This window comes from Ursus maritimus, unplaced genomic scaffold (genome assembly GCF_017311325.1).
Source record: "Ursus maritimus isolate PB19 unplaced genomic scaffold, ASM1731132v1 scaffold_4, whole genome shotgun sequence".
NCBI classification, from domain to species: Eukaryota; Metazoa; Chordata; class Mammalia; order Carnivora; family Ursidae; genus Ursus; species Ursus maritimus.
Genome location: NW_024426552.1, coordinates 41,707,011 through 41,722,509, shown reverse-complemented (window position 1 = coordinate 41,722,509; position 15,499 = coordinate 41,707,011). Strand labels below are relative to the sequence as shown.

General features: G+C 33.8%; 1 pseudogene; it reads right to left on the bottom strand.

Moving 5' to 3' along the window:
• Positions 1-14,598, bottom strand: part of LOC103662029 — a 21,334-nt pseudogene extending 6,736 nt beyond the window's left edge.
• Positions 14,599-15,499: the final 901 nt, after the last annotated feature.

The window sequence follows — 15,499 nt, the reverse complement described above, 5'->3', positions numbered from 1 at the left end:
CTAATTTGAAGACAATCAAAATATCCTACTGTGGTTGTTACTGAAATATTCTCATTAAAAATAAACTGGCGTAAAAGTAAACCTACCAATATTGACTTTGGGTACAAAACAGCAGTACACTTAAAACAGATATGGCATTTTTCTCTCTTTAAACTTAATTGAAAACAATCTAAAATATTATGACATACTAATGATAAACAGAGCTGTAATACATCTTTTAAGCACACTCATGAACAGATATAGGACAAACATTTCATTTAGTTTTTGGTTCTTTTGAGAGTCATTAGAAGCAACTGCTATTGGTATTACTTCATTTTTCTTTCCCAACACACATACTCAGACACATACTTTTTGAGGTTCATTAATGTATCAGATGTTTCATATTTATTCACAAGAGTCAGTAGCAAAATATAAAATATAAAGCCAAAGGATTTTTTTTTACATATACTGGAATTCAACTTGTGTAGTTGAAAAATGGAGTAAACACGGATATCTTATATATAAGATATATATATATATACATAGTACATATATTATATATAATATAAATACACTGTCTCAGTTGTAGGGAATTTTATACTTTAATTTGTGATAGAAAATATATGTAAATAAAATGATTGGAGACTAATATAACAACATATAAGAATTACTAGCAAAGGAGATGAAACATGAACATATGCACATAGCTAAGGAAAATGAAGGTAGCCTTTGTACTAGTCAGGGTTCTCCAAACAAAACAGGGTGAGTGTGTGTGCGTGCGCGCGCGCGTGCGTGTACGTGTATACACATATACATAGCAAGAGAGAAGAGAGGGTGAGGGGAGAAGAGGAGACTTTAAGGAAATTGGCTCACCAATTGTGGAAGCTGACAAGTGCCGAATCTAGTGTATGCCAGCAGCCTAGAGACCCAGAGAGGAGTTGATGTTGCAGTTTGAATCTGAAGACAATGTGCAGGCTGAACTCCCTCTTTCTCAGGTGACTTTAGTCTTTTCTTGTTAAGAATTTCAAATGACTGTTTGAGGCCCACCCACACTATGAAGAGTACTTGCTTTACTCAAAGTAAAGGGAACTAAATGTCCATCTCCACTATAAAATACCATCACAAAAACAGCTGAGTGGTATTCAAATATCTGGGTTCTTTGGCCAATTTGACAAATAAAATTAACCATCACACTCTCTCCTTGGGTTGTTTTTTCTGTTCATTGGTTGGTTGATTTTTTAACTAGTTTATGAAAGATGTTGCAAGTAAATGTAATTGGGTAGACAGCTTTCAGATTTAGGTCACTACTTGCTATTTCTCATCTATCTATAGTATATTCAGTAACTTTTTTGTAAAGTTGAGCTCTTCATGATTATTTCACCTTGAGACATAACTAATCAAATCAAGGACACAGTACTAATGTTCACAAATACACTTAATGTTGTGATCTTTAGAACACTACATTAATGAGAAATAACACAGACATTATTCTGAAAGTTTTATTTTTTTCAGTAATGACTTTATACCATTAGCCCTAATTATATTAGGATAATCCCATAAAAATATACCATTCTTTTTTTTGCTGTTGATAAAAATATACTACTCTTTTTTCCCTGTTGAAAATTGTCATTAATTTTGAAAGGAATTTTCCAAGGATGTCTATATATCAAAAAATATTGCTCAAAAACTATGAAAACTTATCCAGTTAATCAAAACAATTGGTTGAAAAACTCACTTTAAAAATTTAGGGACATCCAATTATGGATAAAGAAGATGGGTATGTGTTTATGTGTGTGTATATACATATATATTTATAAATATAAATATATACAATGGAATATTACCAGCCATAAAAATGAATGAGGTCTTGTCATTTGCAACAACATACATGGACCTAGAAGATATCATGCTAAGTGAGACAAAGATAAATACTATATGATTTCACTTATATGTGGAATCTTAAAACAATAAAACAAACAAAAAGCAGAAAGAGACACATAAATACAAAGAAAACCTAATGGTTGCCAGAGGGGAGGGTGAGAGGGATGGGCAAAATGGATGATGGGGAGTGGGAGATACAGGCTTTCAGTTAGGAAATGAATAAATCATATGGATAAAGGGTACAGCATGGGAATATAGCCAGTGATATTGTAATAGCATTGTATGGTGACAGATAGTAGCTACACTTGTGAGCATAACATATACAGATTTGTCAAATCACTATGTTATATACCTGACTCACACATAACATTGTGTGTCAGCTATACTTCAACTAAAATTAAAAACTCATAGAAAAAGAAAAAAATAGGGATATTCATATGTGATTAAAATGGCAAAACTGTTAGTAACTAGCCTCTCCTAATAACTATAACTATTTTCAAATGATGCATGATAAGCAAAGCAACACTGTTATCACCGAAAGAAGGAAAAACTGTCAGATGGCTCTACAACCTCAGTTTTATGCCTGGAGACCCTTCTGGAGTGCAGCAAGTCCAAACAGAGCAGAAAATCACACTGCATTGAAACCAAAGAGATCAATGTTGCATTATTGGGGCAATTGGCTTTATGGGACAAAAACTGAAGAAGAAATTATACAATGAAAGGACTCCAGGAATATGCACAGGAGTTGTCTTGACTGTTTAGCTAATTATTAAGCTGAGAAGTTATAGGAGGAGATTCTGCAAGGCTAACCACTCCACAACCAAAGGAAAAAAAGAAAAAGAGAAAAAAAGAAAGAAAAAAAACAAAACAAACCAAAGAAGAGCTATTGAAGAGATGTGAGCTGAAGATTGTTTGGGTTTGAAAACAGCCGCTAGATTTTCAAATTCCCATGAGCTAGAGTGGAGAGATCTCATTTTACACTCCAGGAATTCAGTAAATTCCCGGAAAGGCAATGCATTAAAAATAAGACTTATAGCCCTAGAAAAAGTAACCCCAGAATTACCTCAGAAAAATCTAAAAAGAAACTCAAAACAATCAAGCTCATCTGCAAATTAATCAACCACTTGCCAGAATAAAACTTGACCTTCTTTTAAGAGAACAAAATCCAAACATTAATAGTCTAACACATGTAATGTTCAGTACCAAATAGCAAATTACTGATTTTAAAAAGAGGAGAAAAACCAATCAAAAGACACAAACTCAGAAATGATAAGCATGATGGATTTTGCTGCACAGACTTAAAAAGACTTTTTACAACTATGTTTAAGGATTCAAAGGCAAGGGAAATTAAAGGAGGAAATAAAGGACTTCAATACAATACAGTACAGTACGATATACAAGAACAAGAACCAAATATAAATGACTGGGCTGGAAAAATATTCATATAGGGCTAAACAATGAGTTCTCTGTAAAAAATGACCTTTAGATGAACTATTTCAGAATAAATACAAACAGAACTTGAAACCACTTAAAACAAAAACTATCTTAATAGGGGAAAAAAAGACTTAAAAATATCAAACAAGGCATCAGAGAATTTAGCCAATATCAAGAACTCTATCATATATGTATTAACATTCCCACAAGAATAGGGAGAAATATTAGGGCAGAAAAAAAAAAGGCATTTAAAGAAACGATGAACTATTTTTTTCAAATTTTGTGAAATCTATAACTCTCATGATTTGAGCAGTTCAACAAACTCCAATCAGGATAAACACAAAACAAAAACACACAGGAAGATCATTGTCAAATCACTAAGAAATGATAATAGAATATATTAAACACGGTCCAAAAAAAATGAGACATTATATACCAGGAACAGAAATAAGGAATATCATTAACTTCTTAAAAGAAACAATGCAAGCCAGAAGATAATGTTTTAAGGGCCAAAGGTTTTAGAGAGGACTGTCAAAATAAATTTCCTTATGCAGTAATCAATATGCTTCAGAAGTGAAAAGAGTATAAACATCTTTTGTAGAAAAAAACAAAACTGCCCAAATTTGTAACTAGGAAACCTGGAAGAGAAAATACTTCATTTTCAAGATTTATTTATTTTAGAGAGAGAGAGTGGGAGCAGGGGAAGGGGCAGAGGGAGAGGGAGAGAGACAATCAACAAGCAGACTGCCCACTGAGCCTGGACCCAGGCACAAAGCTCAATCCCAGTCCCTGGGATCATGACCTGAGCCAAAATCAAGAGTCAGATGCTCAACTGACTGAGCCACACAGGCACCCTGAGAAAATACTTTGAAGAGAGTTTTTAATGCAGAAGGAAAATACCATATAGACATTTGGATGTAGAAAAAGTGTGAACACTATTTATTGACCTCTTAAAGATAATAGCAATATATTGTTGGCTTTAATATACGTATAGATAAATTGTATGCAAATCTACAAAGGAAGAAAGGGGCAAATGAATGTACGCTCTTGAAAGGTTTTCATATTACATGTGAAGGAATATAATATTAATTTTACGTAGACTGTGATAACTCTTGATTGAAAACTATAATTCCTATAGCCAACACCTAAACAAAGTGATAAAACCAGTACAATATTAAGTAGAATATTTAAAATAAATATAATCCTAAAGGAAGCAGAAATAGAAAAAAAAAGACAAATATAAAACAAAGTTGGTAAAGTTAAATATATCAATAATTATTTAAATTTAAATGAATTGTATATTTCAATAAAATGTAGAAGTGCTTCATTTGGATCCCAAAGCAAGACTAACCTATATGCTATTTATAATACTTGCATTTTAAATATAAAAACAGTGACAAAAAGCATAGGAAAACAAAAACCAACAAGTACTAATAGAAAGTTACCAGGAATACATTGTTGATTATATTATTATCAGACAAGAGAAATGGGGCAATACCAAGAAAAGTTGCCATAGACAGAGATGTAACTCTCTTAATAAGGAAAGGATAAAATCATCAAGCAGACATAACAATTCTAAAAACCTAATAATAGAGCTTTAAGATAGATCAGTCAAAATTGACAACTCTAAGCTGAAAATAGACTGTTTTATTGGAGATTTCAACATCTTATCTATCAATAATTAGAAAATCATAAAAAATCAGTAAGTATATGGAATATCTGAACAACTTTCTAACCAAACTGTCATTTATAAACATCCCAAAACAGAATACTTGCGCCATTGAAAGATACACCATAGATAGTGTGCATAGTGGTAATGATCAATATATAGATCAATAAAAAAGAATAGAGAGTGAAGAAATAATCACAGATTTATAGAACGGATTTATTTTCTATAGAGTGCCATGTTAGTTAAATGGAAAAAACACAGTCTTTCCAATAAATGATACTTAAACAATTGAATACCTGTATGGACAAAAAACAAAAACAAAAAATAAAAACATAAAAAAAAAAAAAAAAAAGATGGGCAAACAATTTTGAATAGACCATTCAAAAAAGAAGACTGATGAATGGCCAATAGGCATATAAAGATGTGCTCAACATTAGTCACTCAGAAATTTAAATTCAAACCATAATGAGATAACACTACCAAATTACTGGATTTGCTAGAATCAAAATGCTTGACAATACGTAGTGTCAGCAGAGATGTGGAGCAAAAAGAACTGTCAGAGATTTCTGATTGAAATGCTCAGTGATACAGCCTCTGTCAACTTGTAATTAAATACACTGTGATATCCTAATTTCACAGAAGTAAAAGCAAACATATTGAAACATTGAAAAACATGGATGAATTTTAAAAAATCATGCTACAGGGGCGCCTGGGTGGCACAGCGGTTAAGCGTCTGCCTTCGGCTCAGGGCGTGATCCCGGCGTTCTGGGATCGAGCCCCACATCAGGCTCCTCTGCTATGAGCCTGCTTCTTCCTCTCCCACTCCCCCTGCTTGTGTTCCCTCTCTCGCTGGCTGTCTCTATCTCTGTCGGATAAATAAATAAAATCTTTAAAAAAAAAAAAATCATGCTACGTTAAAAAAATCAAACACAAACAAGTAAACATTATCATATCATTTATACAAAACTACAGAAATATTATATGAAATTATAGGGACAAAAAAGTGATCGGTGGTTCCCAGCAGTGAGGAAGGACAGCCAGAGGAGGCATGGACTGCAAAGGAGCCCAAGGATATATTTTAGTTGGTTGGTAATGCTTTGCATCATGATTGATGAGATAATGACTACATATAATTACTAAAATTCATCAAAGGTGCACTTAAGGGTGAAATTTATTTTAGTTTATTTTTTTATACTGACATTTTTTTTCAGCTAAAACAAAGTTCACATAATTCAGCAGCTGAGATTCTCTTCTTTTGTAAGAATTGAAGCTCACTCTTGTCCATGCATATATTTTCTGTTTCCTTATCACTTTCATGTACATTGGCTACTGATGTGCTTCCACTCTTAATAGCAATTACATCTTTTCAAAGGTCCTGCCCTTAAGGCTGCCCAATCATATTCTACCTGTTTTAACAGATGGATACGCCAGCATTCCCTCAGCCTTTCATAACCCAGTGACTGACAAGTGTGTCAGCTCCTCTCTGTCTCGTCACATTCACTCTGAATTGCTACTTAACACTATTCCAAGAGATCTCTGCACAAAAACTAAAATTTTCCTACAAAGGACTTTGTCTTTGCTGAACCTTGCCCCAGTTGAATAATTTCCTTACTCTCCTTCTAATTTTTACTAGAACCTCTTAATTACTTACACATAAATGTTTATCCTTGGATCTTCACTGATTTAACGCAACCTAAGAAAAAGAAGACCTTCTTTGGTACTATTTATGAGTTTCCCAGTTGAAAGAAGAAAATCCAATTAGACTCAGATGAAGTTTAAAATAAAAAGGAATTGTGTTGGCAGAAGTGCCTGCACTGTCAAGACTCTCATGATCTCTTATAAGTCTTTCTTTTTCTTTATATCAACCTAAATTTTCTTCTATTGCATAGAGTTACCTCTACACAATTTATGGGGAGATGAGGAAGGAGAAGCAAATACATCACCACGAGAGAATATCTGAAACCAACTCTGTAAGATCTAAAGTGACAGTGAAGGGCTTTATTACTAAGCCGCTGTTATCTTAGGGAGGTAAAGTAAATGTTTCTGTGTTTATTTGTTTTAAATATTGTTTTCTCTTTCTAATGTGTTTCAATAGAAAAATACATATGTCAGATACACAAAATACTGGCTTTATTGAAGGACAGGGAATATACTCAATTGTATATGGCAGACATTTATTAAATATTTGTTAACTTCTTGTTGAATAATAGTAGAAAGTGGTTTAAAAGCAAAAAAAAAAAGATGATGAAAATCCCCTGGTAGAAATCTGTTAAGTACAAAGATATTCATAGTGTTTATTAGTTTAATAAACAAACGCATTTTATATGATTCTTAGGTTGTAGAATCCAAGTGTTTCTAGCCAATGTGCAGGCACTGATCTTCATAAAATAAGGGAATAGCAATAAAGCAACAAAGTTGAGTTTTACTTGGTGGATTTCATTTTGTACTAACATAGTGATTTTGAGTGCGTTTACTTCAACTAATGATTATGGGGCAGACGATCAATATAGAATATTGTAGGGATTTGGGGGATCAAAAAGCATGAAATATTTGCATTATATAAAATGTATCTCTTTTGAAATTTTTGTCTCTTGCATTCATATTTTTCATGATCAAACGTTTCACAAGTTGTCTAAATAATTATTTTCTACTGAGATGATACACAACTGAATAAGGGAAAAATGGAGAATGTTAAAATACCTCTGCTTAGGAAGAGGAAAATAAAAGCAGTAGAGCTATCTCTTTAAAGTGATGCTAACTACAGGGGTGCCTGGGTGGCTCAGTCGGTTAAGCATCTGCCTTCAGCTCAGGATTTTGATCCCACAGTCCTGGGATCAAGCCCCACATCAGGCTCCTTGCTCAGCTGGGCGTCTGCTTCTCCCTCTCCCCCTGCCTGCCACTCCCCCTACTTGTGGTCTCTCTCTCTCTGTCAAATAAATAAATAAAATCTTTAAAAAAATAATACTAACTACAAATTTACCTTCTCCACTACTGGGATTATATTTAGAAATATATACCAGATGCCCATGAGATTTTCTGTTAGGGCATCAAAATCCATAACCACAAAAAATAAGAAATGTTAATATTGTGAAATGATCCCTGAATGGCCTAATGTGGTATTGAAGTGTGTGATGTCTTGGAGGTAAATAATTATGAAGATGCCGATAATGACAATAACGATAGTAGTCAATTAGGGAAAAAGTAGGAAAGGAAAAGGTACCAATGAAGGAGAATGTGGGAGGGAAAATAGGGGAGGATGAGGAGAAAATGTAGGAAACGTAGAGAAAGGGGATGTAGGAAATAGGTGTCAGGGGAAGCAAAGAGAAAAAGAAATAATTATTTTATAATTTTATCAAAATTAGTTGAACACTTTCAGTAATTATTGGTCCTTAAGAGTTTACAAAATTACCTTTAATTTCACTCAGTACTTTTCTTGATTTTTTTGTATATGAGGGTTCTTTTTTCAAAGTGAGGAACGAGACAATGTATTTAATAATTAAGATTCTAGTTTTAAAATGTCAGGGTCATGTGATAAATATCAACATATATATCTGTATCCATGTATATAATACACATACATTCATTCAGATAGACTTATGTATTCTTATCCATATGTATAGGTATGTGCATTATATAGACATTGAATTAAACAATTTTCTTTCTATAATAAACCACATTTTCCTTCATTGTAATTCAAAAATCTCATATAAATTTACACACAGATTTTGGAAAAAATTACTTATATTACCTGCCATGAAAACTGGATTGGGTAACTCTTCTCTCATTATTCTCATATATATAGACAGTGTAGGACTTCACCCTTAGCAGTCTCTGTATTATGCTTTCTATTGTTTTTGGCATTGATAATCAGCAGGTTATTTTCTTGGGAGTATTGACAATATGTGCCAATATAACACTCAGAGAATAAATGACATATCCTGGGGTGGCCTTACAGGCAAAGTACTTATAAATTATGGCAAACCTGGAATAAGTGGCACCAGGAAAGTAATGAAAACTGAAAAGTGATAAAAATCCTAGTAAATGGCTACTTTGCAAGATAAATACACAACTAAGTTATACAATTAAGTTAGCATGAGATACAAATATGCAGAAGAAAACAAAATTTCCCATGAAATATGTAAGATGTCTGTTACTCTTTAGGTTGTCTTTTAAGAGTTAATTTATCAGAGAGACCTGCATAGTTCTATTCTCCCTGCGTAGCTCAATGACATAAGCGCTTTTAATTATAAGGGATAAGGAATGCTGGGTATGTGGACAATAATTTTTTAAAAATGCAGTCAGCGTTCAACACTCTAAGCTTTCAAGTTAAATGCAAAGTTTAAAGATTCTCAGAACCTGGGGATTCTTCTTCAGCAAACCTTTTGCATTACTCCTCAGGGGAAGAAAAAAAAAAAGGTAACTCAAACCATTGAGGTATTGATTAATGTGTCTACTAGGCCAAAGACATAGCTGCAGTTGGGTCTGCACTGAAGACTGTTCTATTTTTACTAGGAAACCTAACCGGTTCGTGTGGAGTCTCAAATATCTGAATAAGCAAAATGAATGTTCCTCTTCACTTCTTCCAAGTCCTTTCTATCAGATTCAGGTTATATTCTCAGTGACCTGCTTATTCCCAAGTCTTTGATCTCAAGGATGAGATTTTTATCTCATTGAAAAATTGTAAAACTATTAGAAATCAGAATACACATTTAATCAGATTATGTCACAAAGTACAGATTTAATTCTACCATTTAAGACAAACTATTTTTAGTCTATAAATCTTGAATGTTAATATAGACTTGCTTTTTGCTTAGGATGATAGTAATATTTGTATGTAGCTCGTCTTGTTCTTCTTATATATTAAGCCAAAATATACTGAGTATCTAATCTAGTTCTAAATATCACAACAAATTAAAATTCTATCAATTGTTTTTTTTTTCTCCTAGAAGATAAAAATAATATTCTACTTGTAGTTTAGAAGAAATTTTGTGCCATTCTAAATCCAACTCCAGGGACAGCAAAGTACTCAGAAAAGTTTAACAACTAGTTTCAAAAATGGCACTGAATCAAAAATTATACAAAAAATAAAGGACTAATGTGTAGAAAGAATGTGCTTATCTGAAAAAATATAAAACTATAAAGATTCTATAAATTGGCAAAGGATCCCACATGCAAAAATTAAAATTATAAACTGTGATAGTAATTTAGACACTAAATCTCTCATAAAATCAAATTAAAAAAAAAAAAGGGAGGGAGACGATTTGCCCAGAATATGTAATAAACCTGTATATGCACAGGTGCATGTGCGTGTGCGCGCACGCGCACACACACACACACACACAGAAATATTCACACAATATTCTTTTCTCTTTTTATGGTCTTTCTAGAGTAGTATCAGTGTCTTCATTTTTCCTTTTGGTAGAATTACTTCTAAGCACCCGAACAGACTATTTGAGATATGTTTTAAAAGATTCTTTTGAAGAAAAGATGTTGGCAAAACAATATTACTAGTCAGCATGCACCTATAGTGTCTCTCACTAAATATCTACAAACATTGTCTATTTTGATAAACAGAAATATTTGTGTTTTCTTAAATCTAAAACATCGTAGGTCATAGTTACCAAGCATCCTTCATTTAAAATTTCATGTGGTAGGGAGGCTGAGAACAGAGGGAGAGAGTATTGTTAGACTTTGACTGAGAGATTTAATTAGTGTCCACAGTTGTCACAATCCAGTAAAAGTTATTATTGAGCTACTAGCTAGACAGTATGGGGGGAAATTACACATAATGTGGGAAGAAAATTGTTTTAAAGAGGAAATTAAGGGATGGATGAGTAAACAAGATTAGAAGAGTCAGGGAAAGGTTTGGGTTTCAGAATATAGCTTCAGAAAGTTCCAAAACATTGAGTAAATAAAGCCAATATTTTAGATTTGTAATTTTCAAGAATTGTCATCAAATACATAAAAATCTTTATCTATGACATAATTTTAAAGCAGTTTTAATTCATTTATTTTATCTGAGTCCAATCATCTTGATATTTGAGATTCTTTGCAATATTTTAAATTTTGTATTGAAGGCTTTTGGAAGTCCCATTTCTGTAACTTTACTAAAGCCAAATTTACTCATGAGACTAATGGGGGGAAAGGGGAAAACCTTGGCTGTGCGTTGTTTTAATGATAACACATTCTGGATAATTGAAATATTTAATCTGCAAGAAAAAGTTAACAGGTAGCAACATTTATGCAGCACTAACAAATACATGAATAGATGCCAAGCACAAATCAACTTCAGTAATTACCGTGCACAGCATCTTGAATATTATGATGTTTAGTAAAAGAGAAATGTAGAAAACCTATATTTTTTAAAATATACATTCATAATAAAAATATTGAAATCCTTTTAAACTAACTTTGTCACTTTCTGAATTCCATTTTTACGTATCGTCTATTTAAATGGCCTATATACAACTTGCTCTCAAAATTTCATGAGTTTATTATCAGAATGTAATTTATTCATTTGTTATTTGCATAAAGCATGCAAGCTGTGCTTATGATGTATATTAACACAGAGAATGTTACATAGCTGGTTGTATGACAGCTATAGTGCTATTAAAGTGTGTTGATACAAAAAGAAAATTTTCATTAAATTTTCTACTATTTGTGTAAATTAAGTCTATTATATGAGTTATAGAAAGACACAAAATAACGTCTAAGTTATTTTACCAATCAAATTTCTGAGGTAGCATTGCAAAGCAGCTTTGGTACTTAGAAAATTGAATATAAATGCTCTCTTCCAGCCTTTTGCAATCAAAGAAACAGAGTAGCAGATAGGTGAAAGATTGAGTCTACAAAATATTTTCTAGAAATAATTAAAAGTGTAAGACTCACAATGATATGAACACTTACACCATACAGTACATTTTGTGCTTTTGTGCTACGTCCTTAATAGTTATTTTCATGAAATATAGAGATCATGTATGCTGTCAAATATGTGGTATCATTAAATGCTTTAAAATATATAAAATGATTGTTTCTACATTATGCCAAACACGTGGATAAAAATTTTAAAAGTACAGTTAATCATGCAACTGTTATTAAGCAGGTGGCAATTTGGCATCATGCAGATAAACCATCTGGTTGATTGACTAAAATTTCAAACTTTTCCTAGATCTCCATAGCATATAAATGTGTCAAAGATTCTCAACATAAAAAAAAAAAAAAGAACAGCTTTGCTGTCATGTTTTCAAATACAATGATGCACAAAGTATAGTATAGGACTCTATAAAAGATTTTTAAAATACTTAATAAATCTTTATCAGGTTTCATTAAGATTTTTCTCTTGTTATTTTGCACATGATTTCTCAGAAAATTTGATAGTTTGTTTTCTGTAATTATATTCTATGTATATTTAATCCCTCTTCACTTTCTGCTTTGGACTTGACCTATATCATTGGTGGTCACCTTGATGTTAAAAGTGTTATACAGTTTCAATGACTGACTACTATCCCACTAAACAGAGAATTTAAACTTAACTCTTAAAATATTCATCCTTCTATGTTCTGGAAAAGACCTTTTATTTCTACTACTTAATATGTCTAATTATAAAATAATATACATTTATTATATATATGTTTATATATGTAATGTGTTATATGTGTATAATATGTATATGTAATATTTTATATATATTTCATATTATGTTACATGTATAATATATAATGCATATATAATATATGGCATATGTTATATATGTATTATATAAAATATACATGTATGGAAAATCCCTACCAAAAATCTGAGAATATAAAAGAGAATCAGGGAATATAAACTAGCAGTAACACATGCGAGAAATAACCACAATTAACTTTCTGGAAACATACACTCAAACAGGGTTTTGTTTGCACATGTATGCACATGTGTGCACACACAAACATGTATGTATTTCAATTTTGAACCAAATTAGGCTAATAAAATATAGAATTTCAGAATGTATTTTTTCCAAGTTTTTATTTAAATTCCAGTTAAAGTGTAATATTAGTTTCAGCAGAATGTACTTTACTTAAAATTTTAAGGTTTTGTAGTAATAATTCATTTGAAAACACACATTTTTCTACCCTTAAAGGGAAATATACAACTTACTATTTGTAGGTAGCCACAGAACATTTAAGAATATTTTTAAGTATTTCACATAGTTTTTTACAGGGATAATGGAGGCAGAACTTATAATGTCAAAGTAAAATAGTTTTTCTTTTTTTTTTTTTTTTTAAAGATTTTATTTATTTATTCGACAGAGATAGAGACAGCCAGCGAGAGAGGGAACACAAGCAGGGGGAGTGGGAGAGGAAGAAGCAGGCTCATAGTGGAAGAGCCTGATGTGGGGCTCGATCCCGGATTGCCGGGATCACGCCCCGAGCCAAAGGCAGACGCTTAACCGCTGTGCCACCCAGGCGCCCCAAAGTAAAATAGTTTTTCAAACAATACATGTTTCAATTTAAAAAACACTTCCTTTCTCTTACTAATTATCTGCATATTTTAAATATGTGCCATTCTCCTGCAATAAAGTATATATTCCTTCACATGAGAAATGAGTTATGTTCCATTCATCTTTGCATTCCTTTGTAAAGTGTATATTAGTTGATGAAGTTTTTATTGAATTAAAAAATACCACTCTGATCTAGTCATTGGACTTATGTGTACAGATGAGAACCAGACACATTCTATTTCTTTTATTATTCCAAATATAATCCATGAGTACCTGTTTTTGGCATTGCACCTGTTTGTTTTTATTGTGGAACTAACAGAATTGTCTCTGTTTATACTATTTTGCTAATCCTACTGTGTCTGTTTTTAAACAGTGAATAGTTGCTATTTTTAAGAATTACTGGTTTTAAACAGTGGATATTTGCTGTTTAGTTATTATTGATAAAAATCAAAGGACACTAATATACTGAAACTAAGATAGCATTAGAAGTCAAGGAAAATGTCAGAGTCAGAGGATCTTGAGCTCACTTTCTCCCACAGACATACTGACGCTACAACCACATATAATGTAACTCACTCCGAAAATGACCTGAAGACTAGCCGAACAGCACTTCCACGGCGGAAGAGATAAAGAGAAAACCACAGTGAGAAGGGCAGGAGGGGCAGAGACATGACTGGGAACCAAACCCCTTGTGCAGTGACCCACAAGCAGGTGAGATATCACAAGCATGGAGATTCTCCCAGAGGAACAAGAAAATCAAGCCCTACATCAGGCACACCCCACCCTGGGGATCTGTACCAGGAAGACAAGCCCCATAATGTCTGGCTTTGAAAATCAATGGGGCTTAACTCCATGAAACCAAAGGTTTATAGGAAATTCAGACTCTGCTCTTAATGGGCCAGCACACTATATCACTTGATCTGAGACCCAGCACAGAGGCAGCAATTTCAAAATAGCCTAGGTTATAAGCGAAGGCCTATTGTTGACTAATTTTAAGATGTGCTGGATGGGCAGGGACCTGTAGGAAACTTCTCTAGAAATGGGAGTGCTACTGGGCACCATTTTCTTGCCTTCTTTTCAGCCTAATTGGCCTGATGATGGTGGAAGCACATTCTGACCGTTCCCATTTAATTCGCTGGTGCTGCTCTCCCATCCTAGCGTTGCTGTGCAAACCCAGCCCACATAAGCAAACACACCTTTGTAAAGTGCACACCCTCCTGCCACACCCAGTGGGCAGCAACAGTTAGGACCAGCATCCCCCCACAGTGACTACCACCCCACCACACCAGTGGACAGCCCTGGTGAGAACTAGTGCCACTACAAAGAACATTCTGTATCAGGAAGGGGGGTATAGTTCTTCCAACCTGCACACCTGCCAATAGTTAGAGCCAGGCCTTTCGGCGACCTATACCAGGAAATAATCCTACCTACCAGCATACCTACAGCAGCCACAGGTGGGCCTCTAGCCAGCCATGCTGGGGGCCAGCCCTGCCCACCAGTTTGTCCCAAGTAGTCACAACTCATCATCATACCTAGTCAGGCTGGGGGTCAACCACACCCACCAGCATGCCTGCTGCAGTTACAGCTTGGCCTCTTAGCCAGCTGTGCCAGAGGCCATCCCTGCCAACCAGTGTGGATACAGTAGTCACAACCAGTCATTGCATCCAACTAGGTTGGGCCCAGTCCCACACACCAGCATACACACGTAGCAGTGACAGCCCAGTCGCAACAGGAAGGCATGCAAGCCTACACAGAAGACATTCCCGGAGCACCTGACTCTGGTAACCAGGGAGGATTGTACTACTGGACACCATAGGATGCCTTATACATAAGGGCACTATCTTCAAGACCAGAAGAAAATATCTGAGCTATCTAATACATAGAAACAAACACAGACAAAATAAGGAGACAGAGAAATATGTTTCAAACAAAAGAACAGAAAAAAATCTCAGGAAAAGAAAGAGAGATAATCAAATTAGATTCCAAAGTAAGTGTCATGTGCTGGTGCTGCTCCCCCACCTAGCATTGCTGTGCTATAAAGAGTTCAAAGTAAG